Raw genomic sequence first — 24,183 nt, forward strand, 5'->3', positions numbered from 1 at the left:
TCCTCTCTGCACCCAACCTGCTCCTTCTGTGACTAGCCATGTCCTGAAAAGATCTGCCCCACCAGTATTTTCTTCAAACACGCTGGAGAGGTTTCAGCAGTCAGCTCAGGGCATCATCTCTAACATGTGGGTACAAAGAAACCAACCCTGAGTAATGAGGTGAAATTTACCGGCTCGCTGCACTGAGTTGCACAACCAAGACCTCGCCCTGCCACCCCAAGTCTCCCTGTGATTTCTGGAATCCTGTTGGTGGGTCTCACCTGTGTGACCCAGAATCCTTGCTTGTCCCAGATGAGGCCCACTGCTGCCTGTATCTGGGAGTGCCTTAATGCCAACCACTGAGCCTAACTGCCGCCACTGCGGACCTGCTGGTGCCCAGCTGTACTGTTCGAGCTCTATTTGTAAGTGTAGAGAATGCTCTCTTATCCTTATCTGCAATGCCTGTCCACTGTCACCAAGGTTTCAGAGAAACTCTGTATCTGCCTCTCTAAACTCGGTGTCTGCCTCTCTGCCTCTTAATATCTCCTTAGTCTTCTTTTTGTCTTCAGTTCTCTTGGCAGAGCTGAGGTTTTCCTTTTCCATTGGCCAGGCTGGGAGAAAGGCAAGCGGTACCTCCTGTAACTCCAAATCTTCTAGAGCATCTTCTTTCTCCAAGGTCTTCCATTGCCCTGCAGACTGACACACATATAGGCCTGGGGACTACTTCCCCACCACACTTTCATCACCCTCATGCCAATCACTTCACATCCGTCTTCTTGAATCCCAAGAGTGCACCTTATTTTCTGTCTTCTGCCACAATCAGAGCTGAGGAACTACATGGCATATGAGAACAAGGAGATAAACAGCTGTTGACTCATGGTGTGCATGAACATGTCTTCCTTGCTGTAGACAATCAGGAAGTGAAGGTTAGCTAGGATCTGATGTGCCCATGGGAACAAGGAACAAACAAACAGGATCATCCACCGGTCATTCCATGATCTCTAGAGAACAGAATGAACTTGCATTAGTATTTTTACACAGACTTCTTAGCCAGTGGAATGGGGACCATGCTGATTCCTGGTTTAGAAAATCATCACCACTATTTGTCCCTAAACCCAAGTCATCTCACTCGTGCATCCCAGTACCAGGTAAGCCATCCTGGTGTTGAACTGCCTTTCTTGTCATGTTTGGGCAAGCATTCACCTGCTGCCTCATCTTCATCAAAAACTTGTTTCCAATGGGTCTTCTACAATGTGCATAGGCCAAAGGGAAGCTTATGAAGGAGGTTATCTTGCCTTCAGCTGTTTAAGGACTTCTGAACTCAGCTAGCAGCGAGTGAGTCAGAGGTTGCTATAGTGATGGCAAAATACTCTTTTCAGCTTGTCTGCTCCATGTCAGGCTGGAGAGAGGCAGTAAAAGACATGCAGCTTAGAGAACAAACCCATCTTGTTTCCTTAATGTTAAAGTTTTCTCATCATCCAAGGAAACAGAAATCTTGGGAGGAAAGTTAAGAAGAAGTTAGGAATCTTTTCTAAATGAAAACAGAACAAACTTTCCCAGATGCTGGGTTTTCTGAGTTTTCTTGTCCACTTGACACACACTAGAGTCACCTGGGAAGAAGCAACTATAATTGGGGATTTTTCTCCATCACCTTGGCCTGTGGCATGTCTGTGGGCCATTTTCTTAAATCACTCATTGATACAGGAAGGCCCAGCCTACTATGAGTGATGCCATCTCTGGACAGGTGGTCCTGGGTTATGTAAGAATGCTGGTTGAGTATGAGCCAGTCAACAGCATTCTTCTGTGGTTTCCATTGCAGCTCCTGTTTGAGTTCCTGCCCTACTTCCTTCAGTGATGGACAAGAGTGTAAAAGAAACCGTTGACCTCCCCCAGTTGTTTGGTCAGTGTTTTATCACTGCAACAGAAAAGCACCAGAATGCTGAGGTTTTGGGTAGACATGTTTGAGTTCATAACAATAAAAAAAAAAGTTGATGTGAATGGTTTGGGGTAGGACAGTTCATACCATTTAGGAGAGTACTCTGTCTTAGCTACGTGCAATAGAGACGATGAGAATAAGGCAGGAAGCACATCTCCAGAAAGCTTGCTTTTCTGATAGTCATGCAAAGAATGTCACAAAACGCAAGTGATGTTAAAAGACTTAGTGGGACTTAACTCCACTCACTCAGCTTTATCACTCACTGTGCATAAAAAGATAGGTAATGTCTATGAATCTGGTCTGTTTTCAGACATCTTTAAGAACATTCCAAATAGAAATGCTGAGTATTAGGATGGGCTGTCTTGTGGCATTTAACCAAGGAGGACACATGCTTTTTAGTTAAGTTTCAAGGCAAGCACTCATGTTATTTACCCATCCCATTAGACAACACACTGACTGGAAGATAACACCCACTCATCGAAGGACCATTGAGTCCCCTTCAGCTGCTACTTCCTGGCCATGCCAGCTTGTCACTTCATTGTCACCAGGTCCTTTCCACAGATGGCATCAGGCACACAAGCCACCTCTGTGGGGATAGTTTTAATAAAGGGGTGTTTTCCAAAGCAGAGGCTTCTGTCATGCCACTTTTCTCTTTGCTATGACAAAAATACCCAGGAAATCAACTTATTTTGGCTCAGTTTGAGAGGACAGCTCATCAAGGCAGGGGAAAGGTGGCGGCAGACATGGGAGGCCACTCCTTGCTTGCGTCTACAGTCAGTAAGCAGGGAGAGCTGACGGAGGATGCTCAGCTCACTTTCTGCATTTCTTGTAGAGTGAAAGCCCAGCCCGTGTAAAGGCACTGCTTACATTCTGGGTGGATCTTTCCCTCCTCACTTCACTTATATCTTTCTGGAAACACCTTCATAGACACACCCAGAGAAGTGTTTCCACACTGATTCTAAATTCAGCCAAGTTGTCACAGTTTCTGGAGGGTTCCAGTGAGTACTTCCCCTGGAGGAGGTGCTGGATGCTGCTTTCATACCTTTTGTCTCCACTCATCTATTGTCTGGTTTGATATGCAGCAATTTCCTAGTGCCCCTACGCCAGTGGAAACAAGTAAAAAAACCTGAAAAGTTCAGTGATTCATTCGGCCAACAGCAATCCACTGACCACGTGCAACCTACCTGGTGTCCTAACCAGCTCTGAGGAAATGCTCACAAGCAGTAGTGGTGTCCCTACTCCCAAAATGACTCTAGCTAATGTCAAGTTGACATGAAACTAGTTAGCACAGCTAGCATTCCTGCATAGCCCTGGACTGCATGGGTAGGGATTGGTACCACCTATTGCGGTCTGGACTCTCTTACAGGCCAATCTGATCTCAGAAGTTCCCCAGTTGATGCTCCCCTCTCAGATAGCTTCAGGCTGGGTCAAAGTGACAAGTTTAGTAAGTCACCCTCTGTTCTTCCCCTCTCCTAACACTATTTCCTTACCTTTGTACCACTTTTTTCCTGAAACCAGATTCTTCTTTCACTTTCCCCTTTCTTGACTCCTTTATTTTTATTAAATTGTCACCTTTACTCTTAAGTAACTTTTAACCGCAGAGCTGAACCTACATAATTTTTGCCATTTCATAGTCTGTGGTTATTTAAGGCATCGTAACTGGCTTTAATTAATTGATAATGCAATTCCATATCTGGTTTGGTGTTGTTGCTATTGCGTTGGTTCGTTTTTCCTTTCCTGAGTGATAATGGGGTTGATCTTGCCACCCCACCCGTAAGCACTGTTCACTAGTAAATAGCTCCTAAATACGTCAGAAGAGACATCCATCCCCATAGAAGCACAAATCACAGCACAGAGCAGACACAGCAAAACTGTCCCTCAGAGGCTCATGAAGGACCACGGGCTGTGATTGCTGAGCTGTCTGCACCACTTGGTTCCAATCCCCTCAGCCCTCTCCCTGCACCAGCCTCCTTTATGCCTTGGCACCATGACCACTACCACCACCTTCAAGGATGTGGACCCCAACAGCAGGAACAGCTCCCAGGTTTTGCAGCCTCCAGGTGCAATTTTTCATTGCACTTTAATGAACCAACGGAACAGCCTGTGTGGAAGAACAAAATGTCTCTGGGAGTCTGCAAGAAAATCCCTCATCCTGGGCCAAGTCTAATAATGACAGGGAAGATTCGGAGTTGCCTAGAACACTGAGATGTAACTCGTGTGAAGCAATCTCTGGAGACTTCTTAGACCTCATGAGAGAAAGTGAGGGGCATGAAAATGTGGACACAAACTTCCAAGCCAAACTGAAGCAGATGGAAGAGAAGAAACCTGTGCCTGCTGCTCTTGTGTCCAGCCCTGTGGCCCTGGGGAGAACCCCTCCTGGTGGCAAGCCTGGCCTGGTCTTGAGTTAGCTTCTTCTGTTGGAAGTCTGTCCTTCTGTGTGTTTTGTCCATGCTTGTGAATGGCACAATGTGAGCCTGACTGTACATCTTTTGGGTTGATTCCATTAAAAGAGAAGCACAGAAGAGATGGAAGGAGGAGGGGAGGGAGATGTGGAGGGAGGAAGGGAGGAAGGAGAGGAGAGCGGAAGAGAAGAGAGGGAAAGAGAAGAGAAACTATACATAACACAGGGCAGCATGATCCAGTCAACAGAGTTAACACCTCAACTGCTGAGTCCAAAGATACTGAAATGGGTAAAGTGTTAGATGGAGAATTGAAACTTTATAAGATTACAGTTGGCAAGATGGATCAATGGACAAAGGTACTTGATGCCAAGCCTAATAATAAAACAAAATAAATATCCAATGACTTTTTACTATAGCTAGGAGGAAGAAGGAGGCAATTTGCTTCAGTATATAGACATGGATAAGGACTTTCTCTGTAAGAATGACTAGCTCAGGAAATAAATACTATTCTCAAATGGCATCTGGTGGAATTATTTTTGTTTCTGTACAGTGGAGGAAAGCATGGTTCCAATGCAAAGGCACCACACAGAAGAAGGGAAATCTTTGCCAGTTTTTCCAATAGAATATTACTAAATATTTACTAAAAAATAAAAACAAAACAGAAAAAAAATGCCTAAATGTCTTCAGATTTTTCACAGCTCGTTGTAAACTTGTGCAAGCACAATGAAAATCAGTATGGAGTTCCTTAAAAAAAAATCTAAAACTAGATCTGCCTTGTGACTCAGACACACCATTCTTGAGAATTTCCCCCAAAGGCCTCCGAGTCCACATTCCACACCTTCACACACATCTTAAATGTACACAACTTTCATTTACCAATTTAACAATTAATTAAGAATACATACTCATTGGTAGAGAATGTGCAAACACGAGAAATATAGATAAAATTAGATAAAAGTGTGAATAGGTTTTAAAGTTTTCCAAGGTGAAACTATAATTCATTGACATCATGGAAAACCAATTCCACAATGAAAGCATTGTTTTCCTAATATCTTTAGCATTTTTGAGGTAAGTCTGGAAAAGTACTGACAAAGATACACAGAAAAATGAACCAATTTACTTTGGTTGGTGTTAGTTATACAGATTCATAGGACATAGGGTTCTGTCTATAATCCATTGTTGTTGGAGGCTTTTGCTTTTAGGATAAATGGAATTCAAAGTGACTGTTTTAGTTCACAAAGGTATTGCAAAAAAAAAAAAAATCAGTAGTGTGCACTAATATATACTCAGAGCTTTGGGAAGTCCTTTGGATGATAAACTCATTGAATGTTCACCTTCTTTTCACAGAATTGTGCATGCAACAAAGAGATCCCAAATATAATATACCCCTATGCAAATCACCTAATGGTTTGAGCTGCTCATGCTGTGGTTTTGAGAACTCTTACTTTATGTTTCAATTGGAAGCCAAAGGATGGAGCTCTGAAGAGTGTTTCTCTACATTTGTCCTCAAATACATGATATTCTTGTGCACTTGGCCTCCCCTCAATCCAGAAGTTGAAGCCAATTGCAAACTACTTGGCATGTTCAAATCAATATTCATCCCAAGAGTTCCACAGGAAATTCCATTAAAAATAACCCACAAAGCTCTCTTGGTTTTTTATGCCTTCAGTTAACACATGACCTATGTGTGTGGTGTGTGTGTGTGTGTGTGTGTGTGTGTGTGTGTGTGTGTGTGTGGCTTTGAGTCACCATCTTGGATATCTTTATTTTTCTGATGGAAGTTATTTTGGTCAATACCATTTAGCACAAGTTTATTTCAGTAAAGGACAATTTTGTGAGCTTTATGGGCACCCACAGTTGCCCTTCAGAATAATAACAATTCATACAAAACTGGAATTTGAATGATCTAAAGGCCTTTCTTATAACTGGGAATAGGCCAAACTATTTTAAAGATATATAGTTCCCATTAAGAAACTGACATTTGAGGGAGACCTAAATATTAGGGAGAGACCTCCAAGAAAGGGACAGCAAGAGCCAAGTTCCTGAAGCAGCCTGTGTCCCAGCTCCAGCAATGAAACAGAGGAACAATGTGGCTGCAGTGGAAGGAGAGAGTGGTAGAAACCAGAGACAGAGGAGGACCATGGAGCACTGGTAGGGCATTTCAAGATTTTATCCTTTATTTTCTATCCAATGAAGAGACATCAGTATCTGTTCAGAAGAGAAGTGATGTGAACATCCCGCAATAAAGGAAAATCATTCTAGGTTCCCTGTAGGAGTCAAAGGGAGAAACTGGGTAGCTACAGCAGTGATTTAAATGAGCAATGATGGTGTTCAAACCACAGTGACCACAGTGGAGGTGGACGAAGCTGTCAGGTGCTGATGTATTTTAAAGCTAGGATTCCATGCAGGACGAGGAGGCAAGGAACAAAGATGATCTCAGTGTTTTGGCTTTGAGTAAATACAAACACATCATTACCATGCATTGGAGAAAAACAGATCTTTGTGAATATGGAGTATCAGAATTTTGTTTACAACTGGGTGTTGTGCATACCTATAATCCAGCACTCAGTTGGTGGGGATAGAAGAACCGAAAAATCAAGGTTATTTTCAGCTACATATGAAGTTCAAGACTTGCCTGTGCTACCCAAAAACTTTTCTCAGTTAAAACAAAAAAGAGAGAAGAAAATAGAAATAAAAATTCTAATTAGAGATACATTGAGCTTTGGATGCCAAGAGGATGTTCAGGAGACAGCTGACTATATAAAGCTGAAGTTCAGAAGGTATGTGAAATTGATCCATATAGTTACACTTATCAGATTATGGATGACCTTTGAACCCTTAGATTCAGAGCAGTGGTAGAGTGTGTGTTCTAGTTTCATTTCTGTTCCCATGACAAATATTCTGATAAAAAGCAACTTAGGGAAGAAAGGTTTTATTTGGCTTACAATTTCAAGTTCCATTCTATTATTCCAGGGAATTCAGGGCATCAATCTGAAACATCACATTCACAATGCATAGCAGAGAGAATAAGTTCATGAGTCCTTGCTTGCTCTCTACTAACTCCTGCTCTTACATTGTTCTGGATCCGCTATCTAGTGAGTGGTGCCACCCACAGTGGACTCGGTCTTCCTATGTCAATTAACAATCAAAACAACCTCCCACATACATGTTCACAGGCCAATCTAATAAAGGCAATTTCTCAATAAGACTTCCTCCCAAGTGATTCTAGGTTGTTCCAAGCTGACAGTTAAAGCTAACCAGCTCAGAGGGGCAAGGGGAGATGGCTGAGTTCCTTGATACTCCACTATTTGACATCTCAGCATCTGGGGAACTGGAGAAGGGGTGATTAGTTGGGGAGTAGAAAAGCCAAAAGAAGCAAGTCTCTTACAAATAAACAAACAAAATTAATCACGGAGAAGGGAGTCAGAAACGGTGTCACTGGTGGTTTGCATAGGTCCTGTGCCACAGGATCATGATGGAGAATGGGTCATTGGATTGAGCAACTTGAGATCAAGTTGCAATTTCAATGTAGTCATGGGGTGAAAAATCTCTCTAGGATTGCTTTAAGAGTGAGAGGAGTAGAATACAAGGCAATGAGAGTAAGTACCTTCTTTGAGAGTTCCCTCCAAGGGGAGCAAAACCATGTCATACTAGCAATGGGAAAATGGCTATGTTGGTGTGCTTGGGTTTCTATAAAAAAAAAAATCTACCACAGAATAGGTGGCTTATAAACAACCAAATAGTTATTTCTCATAGATCTGAGCACTTCTATGTCTAAGATCAAGGCACTGGCATGTGTGGAAGCATCTTCTCATTGTAACTTCACAGGGAGGAAGGAATGAGAGGTTCCTGGGCTGCCTTCAGTTGAACCCAGTTCATTTTATGAGGGCTCCACCACTTTCCAAAGGCTTCATCTTGTAATATCATCATGCTGGGAGCTAAAGTTCTAATACACAAATTTAAGAGAGATATAAACATCTGGTCCATTTCAAGGGTTAAAGAAGAATTTTCAAATTGAGTATTTTTGTTTTCAAGTCAGGGTTTCAGTGATTCAGTAGAGAATGAAAACAGATTCTGTTCACCCAGAGAGATTGGTGAGATTCTGAGGTGCCCAAGGTTTATGTTTGGCATTGTATAACCTCTTTCAGTTCACTTCTTCACAATAATCCTGGAAGGTAGGAACTGTCTCTATAGATGAGGAAAATATGATGCATTAAGGCTTTATAACTTGTTGGGACACACACTATCTTTATGTCCATCAACACTGCCACCAACGCCCTCTCCCAAATGAATACACACAGCCCAGTGCTACATCATTTGGAGGGTTCATTCAAATGTGCTGCACCTACCTCTGGAATTCTCTTTTATCTGGCATTGAACTTTTATAGCCAATTATCCTTGCATTCTCAGCCAGGTAAATGGTTTCTGCCAAAGGTGTGGAATGCCTTGTGCCTAGAGGGGAATTCATATTTCGAAGTTGTTCCTCGAGAGATAAGAGAAAGATGCTGTCAAAGCCCTGGGTTCAAATACCAAGTACATGTCTCATAGGAGCTTGTGTAGGGCCATGTTTTCGACTGCACATCAGGAAGGAGACTGCAGAGCTAAAACCGAAGCAGCAGCATTCCACAAAACTGTTTTTAAAATATATTTACTCACTTACTTTGTGTGTGAGATATGGCCACCAGTGCCAGGGTCATGGATGTGGAGCAACAGCTTGAAGATTAGATTCTCTCCTTTTACCTTATGGGCCATGGGGATCAAACTCAGGTCAATGGGCTTAGGAGCAAGTACCTTTAACCCATTGAGCTCTCTCACTGGTTGACTCAAATACTTGCTGCTTTCACATCATTCAAAATGAATAAATTGAAATAGTATGTCTTATGGTAGAATGACATAGTACTCTGGTGCATTTGTTGGGAGCAAGGAAATTTTCAAATAGTTATTCCAAATTCTGCCACACAACAGGGTTTTCTGAATAACCAAGCATTTGCCATTCAGTGCTTTTACTTTTCAGGTACAGGACTTACATCCACACACCTTCTTTGAACCTCAGATTCCCACCTATTCTAGAAGAAACCAGTGTTTTTAACTGCTTTGTAAACATCACAGGGCATGAAGTGTAAGAAGATTGTAGAAGCTTCTTCATAATTGGCACACATCATCTCCATTCTCGTAGGTTCCCAAAGGATGTAGAATTGTCTTTGTGCAAAGTGGGGTTTCTTTAAAATTTTCATTGCTGTGCATTTTCTGTAAGTGGTATTGGGTTACATTAAAAAAAAATCTTGTACAAAAATATAATATACATCAATACCTTCTCCCACTAAGCAGCCCTATCCATTTCTCATCAGTTTCTTCCAACCTAGACAGTCTTTCTTCTACTTCCAAGCCATATATATGTACATGATTTTATGTATCTATATAAAATATGAGAACTACAAATGAGAGAAATATATAGTATTTCTCTTTGTCACTGATTTAATTTACTTAGAATGTTTATCTCCAGTTGCACCCATTTCCCTGCAAGTGATGTAACCTCATTCTTCTTTATGGCTGAAAGAAGCCATTGCATTTGCATCACATTATCACATCTGTTCCTCTGCTGATAGACATTTATGTTAATTCCTTATATAGACCATGTGAGCAGTATGCAATAAATATTAACTGCAAATATCTCTATGATATGTGGACTTTTGGTCCTTTGACTGAATACACAGAGGTAGTATACCTGGGTCTATAATGTTTTATTTTTTGAAGGATTCCCAGACTTATTTCCATAGTGGAGGAATAGTTATATTTCCTACCAGAACTGTATAAGGGTTCTTTTTGTCCAAATGCTTGTGAGTATTTATTATTAGTTACCTTAATAACTAGAATTCTGATTAGGGTAAGATGAAATCTTAGAGTAATTTTATTTTGCATTTCTCTGACTGATGATATTATTGAATATTTTTTCATGTGTATTTTCCATTTGTATTTCATCTTCTAAGATCTGTGTGCTGAGTTGTATTTATGTGTTTACAAATGCACACACGCACATATGCAATTAATGAAAAAAGAGGCCATAAATTTGAAAGAGAGAAAGGAGGAGCATGTGGGAGGGCGTAGAAGGAGGGGAAAGGGTGTTGGGAATGGCTTTGTATATTTTAACCTCAAAAAATGGAAGAAATAATTTTAAAAGAGCCGTCTGCTCATTTCATTAGCCCACTTATTGAATAAGTTATCTGACTTCTTGCTATTTTGTGTTATGAATTATATGTATATTTTAGGTAAAATGCTCTGTTGGATGCACAGATAGTGAAGATTTTCTCCTGTTCTGCTAGCTGTCTTTTCACTTGTTTAACTGTGTCCTTTGTTGTACAGAAGTTTTGTAATCTCATGACATCCCATTCTTAGGTTGTTGACATCCTGTCCTGAGCAGCTGGACTTCTATTAAACAAATCCTTCTGTGTACTTACATCCTGAAGTGTTTTCCATACCTATTTTCTAATAATTTCAGAGCATCTTGGTGATTATCAGGTGGCTGTGGCTGCATGGGTTTATATTCTGCTTCTCTATCCTATTCTAATCATCTATGTTTCTACTTTGTATCAGTGCCATGCTAGTTTTGTTACCATGACTCTATAGTATAACTCTAAATCAGGCACAGTGATATCTCCAGTCTTATCCTTTTTGCTCAAGATTGCTTTAGCTTTTATGCTTTTATATGAATTTTAAATTTTAAAAAAATCTAGTTTTTGCGATTTTCTTGTCTTTGTGAAGGATGCCATTGGAATGTTGGTGGGCATTGTGCCAACTCTGTAGATTCCTTTTGGCAATATATCTATTTTCACAATGTTAATCTTCCAATCCACAAGCAAGGGGGTTGCAGGGTTGACTTTTGCAGATAGGAAATTAAATTAGCTCTGAGCGATCAGGACAAGTGCTGTGTGGTTTGAGATCCCCATATATTGTCGGTTAGTTAAATGTTGCTGCCTCCAGGGAAGTCTCTTACTTATTTTTTTGTTGGTAGCATATATGTTTGTTAGATAAAGATAACACTATACACATTTCAGATTCAAATGTTCTTGTGGTTGTCTCTATGACATCGCTATTTTATATGGTTTGTTATAATAGTCAAGGACCATGGGCTTGTGTTATCTTTAACTTCCATGATAAACATTATACATGAGTTAAACTTTCAGATTTCTTTATCAAAAATTTTGCTGCCAACATTTAAGACCATTTAAGACCATTTGGTTAATAGAATCTCTTGTATCTGTAAATTTCAACAAATTCATCTGAGGTGAATAATAAAAAGAAGACTCTGCCTTTTCGGAGATGTTGTATTTTTATTCTGCTGTGATCTGATGTGAATGGTGAGGTTTTTGTCTGACATGGATGAGATCAGGTTACATTCACCATACTTCAAAAAGGAAAGTGGGGAGAAGCAGCACTCATATTTCAGTTCTGCTACATCTGCACACCTGAAGAACAGCATAGATTTTAGAGTTCAAGAAGTGCTGGTAGTTAAAAAACATAGAAAGCTATAAAAGGCAAAGTAAATGAAAAGTATCACAAAGAGCATAGTATGTCCATACCTCAGCAAAGATTAAAAAAAAAACCACAGCAAGATTTTGAAGGCCGTTTCTTCCCATGACTAACGTAAATTTATCTCTCATTAGCATACATTAAAAAAACACCAATGAGATTGCTTCTTTCTAATTTCTTCATACTGTGATATCAAATGAATTCCTTATATTGAAATTAATCTAGTCGGGTGTTGGTGGTGCATGCCTTTAATCCCAGCACTCGAGAGGCAGAGGCAGGCAGATCTCTTACAAGTTTGAGGGCAGCCTGGTCTACAGAACAAGTTCCAGGACAGGCTCCAAAACAATATACAGAGAATCCCTGTGTAGTGAGATATTCACTCTGTCTGTACCTGTGGCACTGACCACACCCATTGGGGTCAGGACAGGGACAGATGTGACCTGGGGGAACTAGGTCTGGAGAAGGGGCCCCAGAGCACTCTCTTGTTTGCTGGACAGGGACAGAGAGCATCCAGAGGCATCCTTGGGACCAGGAACCTGCTGGTGTTCATCTGTCTCTGTTGTAATTATTTCTCCCTAAATAAACATCTATTCAGCCTATCTTTTTTTTCCCAATCTGTATTAATCCATGATAACCCTGTCTTGAAAACCAAAATAAAATAAAATAAGGTAGTAACCTAACAAAATGAATCAATATGGTATTTAGTTAAGGTGGCATGTTGCTTAAAGTTGTTTTGGAACCAGAACATGTTTCAAATATATCAATTTAAATGGCCACAAAATGGTTAGCACAAACGTACCTGAATTTGAAGACTGGGGTGTGGAGAGCTCAGCTGAAAGACTGCTTGACCAGCATGCATGAAGGCCTGGGTTTGATACCCAGCACTGGGTGGGCATGGAGTCACAATCTGATAATGCCAGTACTCAGGAGGTAAAGAGAGGAAGATCAGAAGTTTAAGGTCATCTTTGATTATGTAGTGACTTTGAAGCTAGCTTGGGTTAGAGACCCTATTTCAAAAACAAAACTATCAAAAAAAAAACCTCCAAAATTATCTGAATTGTACATGCATATAACGATGTGTATGCATTCTTATATCATCATATGTAGGACAGAAATGTATAAACATAGGTGAAGCATATGTGTGGAAGAAATCATGCAGACAGATGTATTAAATAACCTGTTTCTGTGTATGGAGACTTCTGATGTGTACCTCTATTTGAAAGTTCCTTAATGCCATTTCAACTCATTGTGTGCACATGTATGTATATCTGCTGTCGGGCAAGAGATTTAAAGCACTGCACTGTGGGCGCTACAATGAACTGAATGCCACCAGTAACAAAATACTAAATCATGAAAAATCCAGACTCCCACTGGTCATTATTCACAGGCTCCCTGGCCCCAGGCTCTCATGAAACAAGCAGCTGATCATGCTATAGGCACAGAAACGTCTGTCCAAAACCAGCCCTCATCCATTTAATTGTGATCTCAGGAACTGAAAACGAGCTTTACCACTGCTTTATTTGTCTTTTGTTTATTCAGTGTGTGTGTGTGTGTGTGTGTGTGTGTGTGTGTGTGTGTGTATGTGTGTGTGTGTTTGCTTGTTTTTCAGTGCTGGGATGGTACCTGGGCCTCTGAGTATGCCTAGGTGATGCCTCTTCCTGGTCTAGATGTCCAGCCCTCTTGACTTTGTATTTTGAAACAAGATCTCACTAAGTTTCTCAGTCTAGTCTTGAACTCACTCTTAGCTCAGGCAGACCTGGAAAATGTGATTCTCTAAATTCCATCACCTGAGGTAGATTTTACTCTTTTTATTTTTATTATTTTTGCATAGCATGTGTACTTTGTTTTGGTTGACTCTCCCTGGCCCGCCCCTGTTCTTCACCTTCCCTCTGATGTGTACTTTTTCGTCCAGTGTTTCCCCTTCCACTGGAATATCTCATGTCTTCTGTTGCCATTGCCATAGCCTCTCTGGATTATTTTATTCTGTATCACGGGCCCCTTTCGAGTTTTCTGGATTTTATCCAAGATTCACTATGTCTCTAACTATTTTATGCTCTACTCTTCTCTAGGGCCCTCACATAGGCAATTCAGAGTCAAGCTGCAGTCAACCCTGAATGTTGTAGTTGCTCATAACATGGAGGTCAGTACAAATACCCACACAGAATATAGCACAGACAAGAACCAAGATTGCAAAGCCACGATTACAAAAAGTTCCTACACTGGATACAGAGTGTGTGTGTGTGTTTGTGTGTGTGTGTGCATGCATGCGTGTGTGTATATGTGTGTGTGTGTGTGTGTGTGTGTGTTTGTGTGTGTGTGTGTGTGTTTGTGTGTGTGTGGCGGGGGGAGTAGATATTTAGGTTCCCAAATCAAAATAGACTTAAGTCCCCAAAAGTAAGTAGGCATCACTGTTTTCAGTGAGCAACAGCTGGCTCCAAGCTCTAGGTAGAAAAACATGCACTCCAGCAGAAATTATCTGTAACTTATTAAGAATGCTAAGATGTCTCCATTGATTCCTCCACTGAAATGACAGGACAAAACACAGTGTATGTACTAATGACTAAATAAATGTTCTTAATCCCCAACTCAAATAACAATCAACTCCCCAGACCTGTCACTCTGACAGATTTGCCTATTCAAAGAAAAATTCCCCAACCAACTGCCCAAGGGAAAAAAAAAACTGCATGCCATTGCACTAACAGCTCACAACAACTTCATGGGGGAACTAAAACAGGAGAGGGCTGATTAATAAATTAAATACAAAGTCTCTTGGAGAATGCTAGCATCGTCAAGAAGTGGTATTTACTTCAAAATGTCTTACTGGTAGGATTTTGGCAAAGAAATTCTAAGGCTGGTTCTATATCACACCACTGTGTATTATAACTTTACGTTTTGTCACACTGTTTCTGAACTTATGAAGGCATGATTAAAGTGACAAATCAATCGCAGATCAATCATGCACACAGGCAGTCATTCAGGGGATATGCTTTAAAGGTCCCAGGAAATGTGAGGAAAGGAAGTTGAGTCCCCTCTCCGAGGAAGCGTACAGGGTGATGTGCAGACAGTGTGCAAGCAAATACCCTCAATCGTAGACTGAGGCACCTCAGGGCAGGAGTGCAGAGGTTATGTAATCATGGAATCTGGGAGCAGAACCAGTTTAGAGTTATCCTAGAGCAAATCACCTGTAGTGGCTCCATAGGTCTGGAGCTATGGTTGAGAGTGCTCAGGTGAACAAGCGTGGGCTGAAACAGCAGAGCAGTGGAAGGGGCTAATGTATTTCTAGTGTAAGATGCTGGGAATGGCATGTACCTGAGAGACTTGAAATGTATCTGATTTGGAAAGCTGTGACATTTACATAAACAATAACACAGCTGAGTGCAAAGTGGTGTGTGTGTGTGTGTGCATGCGTGTGCGTGCATGCGTGTGTGTGTGCGCGTGTGTGTGTGAATAATGTAAATCTGTCAGTCACCCTGGGGTAGAAAGGAATGAGTTGAGTTGCACAATCTTTGTAGTGATGCATACAAAGTGATGCCCTCCTGTACATATTTGTGAATTAAACCAACTTTGAATGCAAATATCCAGAAAAATGCATCATTACCAACCTCATACAGACTTCTTTTATTGCTTTTGTTCCCTGGATAATCTAATTTGGCAGCTCCCTCCATGGCAGTTATATCATGCTCAGTATTATAAGTCATCTGGAGACATTTTAAAGTCGATGGGAAGATGTGCATAGATAGCATGCACATGTGGTGCCGTGTTATATATATGGCTTGAACATATGGATATTGAGGGGCAGTTGAATACCCTGTGTTCACTGTGTAGGCTCATAGGAGTATTGCCTAAAAATAAGGAAGACATCTTCTTACTTGAGGATCTGGTACAATATTTTCTCTTACAAAAGGTTATTTGTTCATACCATAATGGCATCCCAAATTAGATTGTTCCAAAATTTAATATTATAAGCATATATGCCTTGCTGTCATCCATATAGCAGACAAGAGAGTGTGCATGCCTTCAGCTGGAGCCTCAGCTAGCAGGCAGAATTCTCCAAAAGAGAATGCATATCTGGTCTCCAGAGCATTTGAAATCAAGAGTGAGAATCTATTTGGTTGGGGTTATTTATTTATTTATTTATTGGTTGTTGTTGTTTGTCTTTGCTTTTTTGCTAAAAAAAAAAAAATCTAGTCTATGTACTGCCTGTCCACTTCTTTCTACTCAAAACCATGAGACAAGATAGACAAAAGAGACAGATAGCCCTCCAGGCCTGCTGAGGGCTCTCAATAGAGCCACGGGAAGGTGCCAGACATCTGAGAGCCAGTATGCAGCCTTTGTGGCCCTGAGGCAGGGCTGCTCTGCATGAACTCTAGTGATGTGAGGTGACAAGCTAACATCTTCACAGTAGGACCAGGACCAGAGAACCAACTCAGAATAATCAAGATGAATCCAGAGAGAATCGGGAATGTGATGAGTGAAGTCTTTGATTCTGTGGCCTTAGGGTGAATCTCTCCAGGGTTGTAAAGTTAAAGGGCTTCTCCAAGATCTTTCCCTAGGTTAGAACAAAGGAGCAGCCTTCCATGCATAGTGGAACTGTGCACACTAGAATCAGGATCACACTGAAGAACACCAAGCTGGCAAGCAGGTGCCGAGGCAACTACATTGGTTTTCAGCATGGAGTGAAGAGGCTCAAACAATTAAACTGAAATCATCAGAGTTTAGTTATATCTAAAGATGCAGCAGACTCAAACATCAAAGTGTAAAAAGTAGAAAAATGCCCACAGTGTAAAAAGTAGAAAGTGACAAGGCCACGTAGATCAGGGCCATCATAGGAGAGATCAGTGTTGTAGACAGAATGTTCTGTGCTTGGTGGGGGGAGGTGGCCTGGGAAGGAGGCACAGGCTGAGAGAGGAGTGGTGTGACCAAAAGGACACAGTAAGTCATGGAGAATTAGGTGGACTTATGTACATATATGAACAAACAAATATAAGCTTGCATGACAAGAACAACATTCAAATTGAAAGTGGCATTGTCTGTGAGGCTAAGGCCAGTGCCCACTGGCAGCTTGCCATAGCACCTAGCCAGATGACAACAAGGGAGAATGAGCATGCACTCACTGCCATCTGGAGTCTTGACTCTAGAGCCCAGGAGCACTCAAATCCAGCTCCAGAGCCTACTCCTTCTTAAGACGACAGACGGAAGCACTTCATCATTCAGTTACCAACTTCTTTGTAGAAATTGTGCTATGGAATGAAAGTCAAGCTAACTTAAAACAAGCTATAGGATCCATCCTGGGAAATCTCAAAAGGCATGGCCTTTGTCACTAGGTCCATGCTTAGTTGGGACCATTTAAAAGATATTACAAATATACTCATAAATTGTAATTCAGAGTTCAAGGTCATTTCATACCCAAGAACTCTGTTTGACTTCTCCGAAATTTCAAGTGTAAATTCTGGTATAGGCATCTCCTTACCTTTTAAGTAATCCATTCAGAAGACAGGGTACAATTTTTCATCTCCAACCTGCAATTGTCTTAGACTCTTCATAACCTGTAGTCATGCAACTGAATTAAGTAGGAGAAAGAGTCTCTAAGCACGGACAGCTACTAAAGGGAAATATAATAGAACATGAGACCAGAAAGACAGCTTTGGTTATTGTAGGAGTTCTAACATTTTCCAAAATCTGTCAGCCTGACAATGTGGTGTTTCAGTAAGGGTTGAGTCATAAATCCATTTCAATTACTGCACAAAAGAACAAAAATTGTACGTGACAGTAGACCATGAACTCTCGACTGCGGCTAAGTCTGCACAAAGAGAGGGCAGGGGTTGTGCGCCGTCTTAGCAATGTAGTAAAGAGCAGTAGAGTGACTGAAAGCCAGGTGTGGGATTGGGGGAGGATGGATGGACAGATGAAAGGAGGAAAGGAGGGAGGAAGTGTGAGGAAGAGAGGGAGGGAGGGTAGAAGAAAGGGATAGAGAGCAGCACAAATTAAATATTGAAAGAAACATTGTACTAATCTGTATTCCATCCTTTTAATATTATTAATAATAGCATAATAGTGACAGTAATAATTATACCAACAGTAGGCAATGCCTGGGCTTTGAGTGAACATAATTACCACCAGGCAGCGACCATCAGTGTAGCAGCTGAGGAGGATAACATACTGAAGGAACTTGGACATCTCAGTCTTCAAACTGAGAATGAACATTTTTCTTTTGCAAAGAGAATCATTGAAGGGACAATCTCCCACTTCTCAAATGCTGCCTGGAATGGAGCAGGGTCCTGACTTTTCAACAATATTTCACAATATGTGAGCATGTTTCATGACACCATGCTCTAGATAGTTGCATTAGCCACACTCCTGCAGCCAGGTAGAAAGACATGTGTTCAGGTAACAGGTGTTGTTCTTACGTGCACACACATATATACCTTTGTCAGCAGAAAGTTAAATACATCCTGAGAGAAGACATGCTTTCCCATGAAGTGTTCCTCCTAACAGAGCTTTTCTTAGACAGCTAAATGAAAATGTGATGAAAAGAGACCTCAAACTTTATTTGGGCCCCAGACAAGACCATGGAGAAAAGGCCTTCAAATCACCTGTAAAAATGCTCTCTTTAGCCCTGGAATGGCCCAGTCCTAGGCAGGGAAGCTTTTCTCTCCATCACTAATCTACTCTAAGGCCTTTGTCATCCAGCTTTTTTTCCTAGGCACCTGATAGACTTGACTCATCAAGTAACTCCGTCTAGTGCTTTACTTTCTTTACTTTTACAACTCCTAATTTAACTGTCTCAGATGGAAAAAAAAATGCAATTATAGGAGAAAATGGAGAAGATAATGACTTTGATCATTCACCTGCATCTGACACTGTGTCCTTTGTATTCTGAGTATGTGTTATGCAGTACGGAGTCGTGAAATTTGTAGTGGCTTGACACCCAGGCACAGAACGAACAAAAAACAGGATGTGATTTGAATAGTGATAGAAGATGAGATCATGAATGAGCAGGGTCTTAGGAATAATAGTGGCTTAACACCAGGAAAGAAAGGATGAACACTACTGCAAATGAAATATGAAGTAATGGAAGCAGTTAAGATTTAATACATAAAAATTTTAAACCTAGAAATAATAGCAAGATTACTAAACAAAAAGTTAACTTTGAGGGGTGCAAGCACATGATAATAAGCTAATATTAACTTCCATAATACAGAACATACACTCTAAATCAAATTTTCATGTTACTTGGTGGAAGCACATAGAAAGGGAAGAAGAAGGGGAGGGAGGGAGAGAGAGCGATCCAAGACATCCAGATACAATTACATATATATTCTATAGTTTGTTACTGAAAGTTTCAGAAACACATACACATACAGAGGGATCTAAGATTATTTTAGGTTGTTCAGATTATTAAAGCGAAATTCCATGATCCAGGTAACTTGTAGACAACAGGAATTACTGTTTGAAGTTCTGGAAGCTGAGATGTCTGAAATCAAGGTGTGAGTAGATGAGGCAGCACCTCCCTCAGGAATAGGTTATTCTATACTGTCAGTGGGTGAAAGAGAAAATGAGCACTCTGTGGTATCTTATAAAAAAGGCACTAATACAATTATTGAGGCCATCGCTACAGAACTGAGTCAACCTCAAAGTTCACACCTCCTGATATCAATGCACAGAGACAGCGATCTATTATGTGAACTCATATCACAATTGTTGCTCTGTGACAGCACTATGATCCATTGTGCCAACACGATGCTAGGTTGTGACATTGTGATGATCGATGTGCCATCTAATGCCATTCTGTGACATCCAAACCTCTAGTGTGCCAAATCAATATTGCACTGTGGTACCTCAATTCTCCTTTGCTATTGATATCACAATGATGCTTTGTGACAACACAGAGCCCCAGTGAGTCTTCACATCACACTATTATGATGTTATAATGCCCCATTGTGATATCCATTTTGTCACTACAGTGCTTGACTGTGGCACTGCAAAGATCCATTTGTGCCATCTTAATGTTTCATTATGAATCACAATGATCAATTGTGCTATCACTATGCTACCACAATTCGACACTGTGACAACACAGTGTTCCATCACATCATCACATCACATCAGTGGGCCATCACATCATTATAATTTTGTATTTTTACATCACAACACTGACCTTAATCATCATAGTTCACCACTGTGCATCACAACACTCCATTATGAGTGTGCAATCCTCCGGTGTGGGCTCAAATGCTCCAGTGTAATTCACAAAGTGCCAGTGTATCATCACAATGTTCTACTGTGTCATCAAAATAGTACAAATGCACCATTGTGGTTACATGGTGCTCCATTGTGATTTCAAAATGTACCATTGTGCTGTCTCAATGCTGCACCCTAACAAACACTGATGAATTGTAACAGCACACTCTTTCATTGTGACATTATAATGCTACTCTTCAATTTTACCATCACAATGTTGAATTGTGATATCACAATTCTGCCATCACAATGCACCTGAGGACTAGGAATAACCATTCAGAATGTAAATCCCTCCCTTCAACTATATTATCATCTATCTATCTATCTATCTATCTATCTATCTATCAATCTATCTATCTCTCTATCAATCGACCTATCTCTCATCTATCCATCTATCCCCTAGCACAAATCATGGAAACCAAACTGGATGTAATTTTAGAGAATAATCATGGTGTGTGTCCTCTGACATTTTCACTTTCTTACTCTCCAAAATGGATTTCATATTATATTTAAATTTACAAATTCTGTAACCACTTTTTTTTTTTATCATTCCTATCATATTCTGAGAAGCCAGGGTCTTCTTGGTTTTTCTCTTATCTTCTTAGACTTTATTCTCTGATTATTCTCAAAATGTTGGAATATTCTAGAACCAGGATGTCGGACCTCTTGTCTATCTAATATTTTTTGATGACTTCATTCACCTTTGTGGACCTAAATACCATCTGTCACATAGTGGATTGCCTTCTCCCAAATTACTTTGGAGCTGTAACCATTAGTGGCTCTGAATAGAAACTTATATGGAAATTGGGTGTTGATGGAACCACCTTAGGATTGAATACTTAAGATGACTCTAATACAGCCTATCTCTTTAAAGAAAGAAAATCTTTAGACAAAGAGAAAAAAGTGATGTGCCTTCCAGTGAAGGACTATCAAGGAATCTAAAGAAAGACATTCTCTTTTGAATACTTGAGAGCATAGCTCTGCTGACAAACCTTGACTTCTAATTTAAGTGTCCAGACTTGTGAGATAGCATGGTCTTTTTGTTTGTTTCAATACACAAAGTTTGGGGAATGTTGATACTGAAGCCTGAGGGAACTAGTACACCAGCCATACACATTAATTTCATGAGCCACCTCCAGCTCCAACAAAACTTGACTTAACTAATGTATATCTGTAATTACCAAGCTTGCACTTACCACTGTATGTCTGATTTCTCACTTATCTATAAATGTGAAAAAGGTATCTCAAGGCATAAAAAGTAGTTCTCACACTGTAACCACTATCCTTCTTATTTATGTTAGTAAATTGCCCACAATTCAGTCAGTTTGCTGACAATAAAAACTTAGATATATCATTCTTGATTCCTTCCTTTTATCTGTCACATGTCCAACCATCACAAAAGAAAGTCTTGTCAGCTTCTTTTCCAAGAAAGATTCCAGATGTCCTTCCTTTCCCTTGGGATTTCCCTCACTCCACTGGGAATCATCAGCACTGGCCTGTCTGGACTGTCAACTGATGCTCCAGATTGGGCTGCAGTTCACCCTCACAAGCAATGGTCCTGAACAACAAGTAGTCTATCAGAATTCAGTTCCTTGCTTAAACCCTCCAGTACAAGCTCAGTACTTGCCTTGACTCTTCTGAACATCTCTGCTGTCATCTTACACTCTTGTCTCTGCCATGTCCTCTAGTAACATGTGCTTTGGCTCTGTTCTTCAGAACTCAAAGCTTATCCTGTGCCCTAACTTCTCCCACTGTCTGGACCATTTTCCTAAGATTATGTCATGTCTGACTCTTCCTTCCTTGTTGTTCAGATCTCACTGAAAAGTTCCCCCACTATCTTAGTCAGTAAAATGCTTGATTCACAAACATGAGGAGTTGAGTTGACACCCAGAATCAACATTTAAGAAATAGTCAGGAGAAGTGATACAGACTTAGAATCCCATTACAGGGGAGGTGGAGACATATGGATCCATGAGATTTAACTTGTCAACCAGAATAATCTACTTGGCTTAAAATAAAAGAAACTTACTGAACCAGGTTTCTCAGAGGGGAAAAGTCAATTGTTGTGGGCTGAAAATCAAGAAATGAAATGACTCCATGTCCTAATCCAGAGCATTATCATCTCATATAGCAAAGACTTTGTTTACATGATTGACTTAAAATGGCAAAATCTATTTCCTGAACCAATATGGTAATAAGTGTCTTGCTCATTTGGCATTTGGTAGCTGCAGCACTCCTTGTTGTTAGCTCAATAAGTTGAGTTTCTGCTGCCATAATCTTGTCTTTTTCTTCTGTCTGTAACCTCTTAATGCCTCCCTTCTGGAAATGCCTTAATTCATGTAGGATCCAAAACGATTTTTCCATCTCAGGAACTTAAATCCACATCTATAATATCTTTGTTATATGAGAAAACATCCTGGGTTATGAAATATGCCATTTTATGGTATCATTTATATGTGTAATCACAGATATCATTAATTATATCAGTTTAACCTAGTAACAAGTTATTTTAATATGCTACTCTATATACTCATAGTTATAAGCATAACTGTATTAAAGTTTCTATTTCCCTAGTTATTTGCTTTGAATTCCACACCTGAGAACAGGAGCACATTTTTGTTTGCCTTTGTGTTGTATCCACCACATAATCCAAATATAGCATGTTTTAGATGCTCAATAAACATTTACTGAATGTAAAGCAGGCCCTCAGCTGAAGAAGGCAGTAAGATAATTCACTCAAGTTTACAATTAGTAAGCTGCAAAGTAAGACCCTGAATCCAAAATCTACCAGTTCCATTCACCTTCCTTAGCCTGAGTCTCAAAATGTCCATGACATAGCAGTGCTAGGATCCTGATTTTAATATCAAATCTTTTCTTTAAGAACTGTTTCTCCCTGCCTAATATTTAAGATGAATGTCTTCATATAATGATGTATGATAGTATTTAACCACACGGTTGAGTTGACAAAAAACTTTGCTGGGATGTTGTTTCCTTCAGCAAACCTACAAAAATTTACTCTTCTACTTTGTGATTCCTGTTAATTCCTGGGGACACAGAAGCATGCTTAGAGACGTCTGCAATCTAAGCTAACCCTCGACTTTTGTTCTTACAGATGGCCTTTTGATGTTTATTTTTGGAATCTGTAAAATCAAGCCATTCTCCCAACGGAACTATAATATATTTTTAAAAATCTACTCTTTTCTGAAGTTCCCTGAGTATTAAAGGACAGCTGGTGCAACTGGACATCCCAGCTTTTGCAGAGTGAAGACTCTGATCAGAAAAACATCCACCATCTCTTCCTGTCAAGTCTCAGATAAGCAATAGGGTTCTGGCTCTCTTGTCTGCATGCTATGGCCAGAGTCAGAAGTATGTAAGGGCATTTGTCACGTACATTGTTGCCTTCAAGGGTAAGGTGCCAACAGAAGGATTATGTCTTTCCAGAGAATAGAAAGTGCCTCTGTGTATTTTTCAGACCCGGATTCCAGGGTGTCCCTCCTCTCACAGACTCGTAGGACTTGATCTCCTAAAGCAGTTGCTTTCTCTTTTCACATTATGACAGTTTCATAATTAAAGATAACTGAAATGTGCTCACATGTATAATTACATAAAAACGTATTCATATTTAAGCAATGGTAATTTTAAAAATATCTAGGCAGTGCCAATTTGAGGCTTACTAGACAGATGCTCTACAAGAATAACTACTAGACAGATGCTCTACAAGAATAACTAAGAAAATTAATAATGAATAACTAATACATATATTATGAATACACTAATGAAATAAATAATAGAAAGAAGAACTAAGAAGACTCTAGCAAGGATTTGAAGGGGAAGGATTTAAAGTGGCTTTTAGAAAAGACAGAAAACTTTCTAACTAGAAAGAAGAAAAGTAGGGATATGGTGAAAAGACAATGCCCCAAGTTACTCTTACACTTACATGAGAATTAGAGTGGGAAGACAATGCCCATCTTGCTTTCATAATAAGACAGGAAACAGTTTTCAATATTGTTTTCAGCAAAGAAGGCAAGATCTTGGCAGGTGCTTACAACCGTATGGAGGGAGAGCTGTTCTCGGAAGACAGGAAGAAAGTCCACGATA

At 40.2% G+C, this 24,183-nt stretch overlaps 1 pseudogene; it reads left to right on the forward strand.

The window, feature by feature from the left end:
* The first annotated feature begins 3,902 nt into the window (after nucleotides 1-3,902).
* LOC127229427 (jupiter microtubule associated homolog 1-like) lies at nucleotides 3,903-4,323 on the forward strand (annotated as a pseudogene).
* Nucleotides 4,324-24,183: the final 19,860 nt, after the last annotated feature.

The sequence above is a fragment of the Phodopus roborovskii genome, unplaced genomic scaffold (genome assembly GCF_943737965.1).
Source record: "Phodopus roborovskii unplaced genomic scaffold, PHOROB, whole genome shotgun sequence".
Taxonomy (NCBI): Eukaryota; Metazoa; Chordata; class Mammalia; order Rodentia; family Cricetidae; genus Phodopus; species Phodopus roborovskii.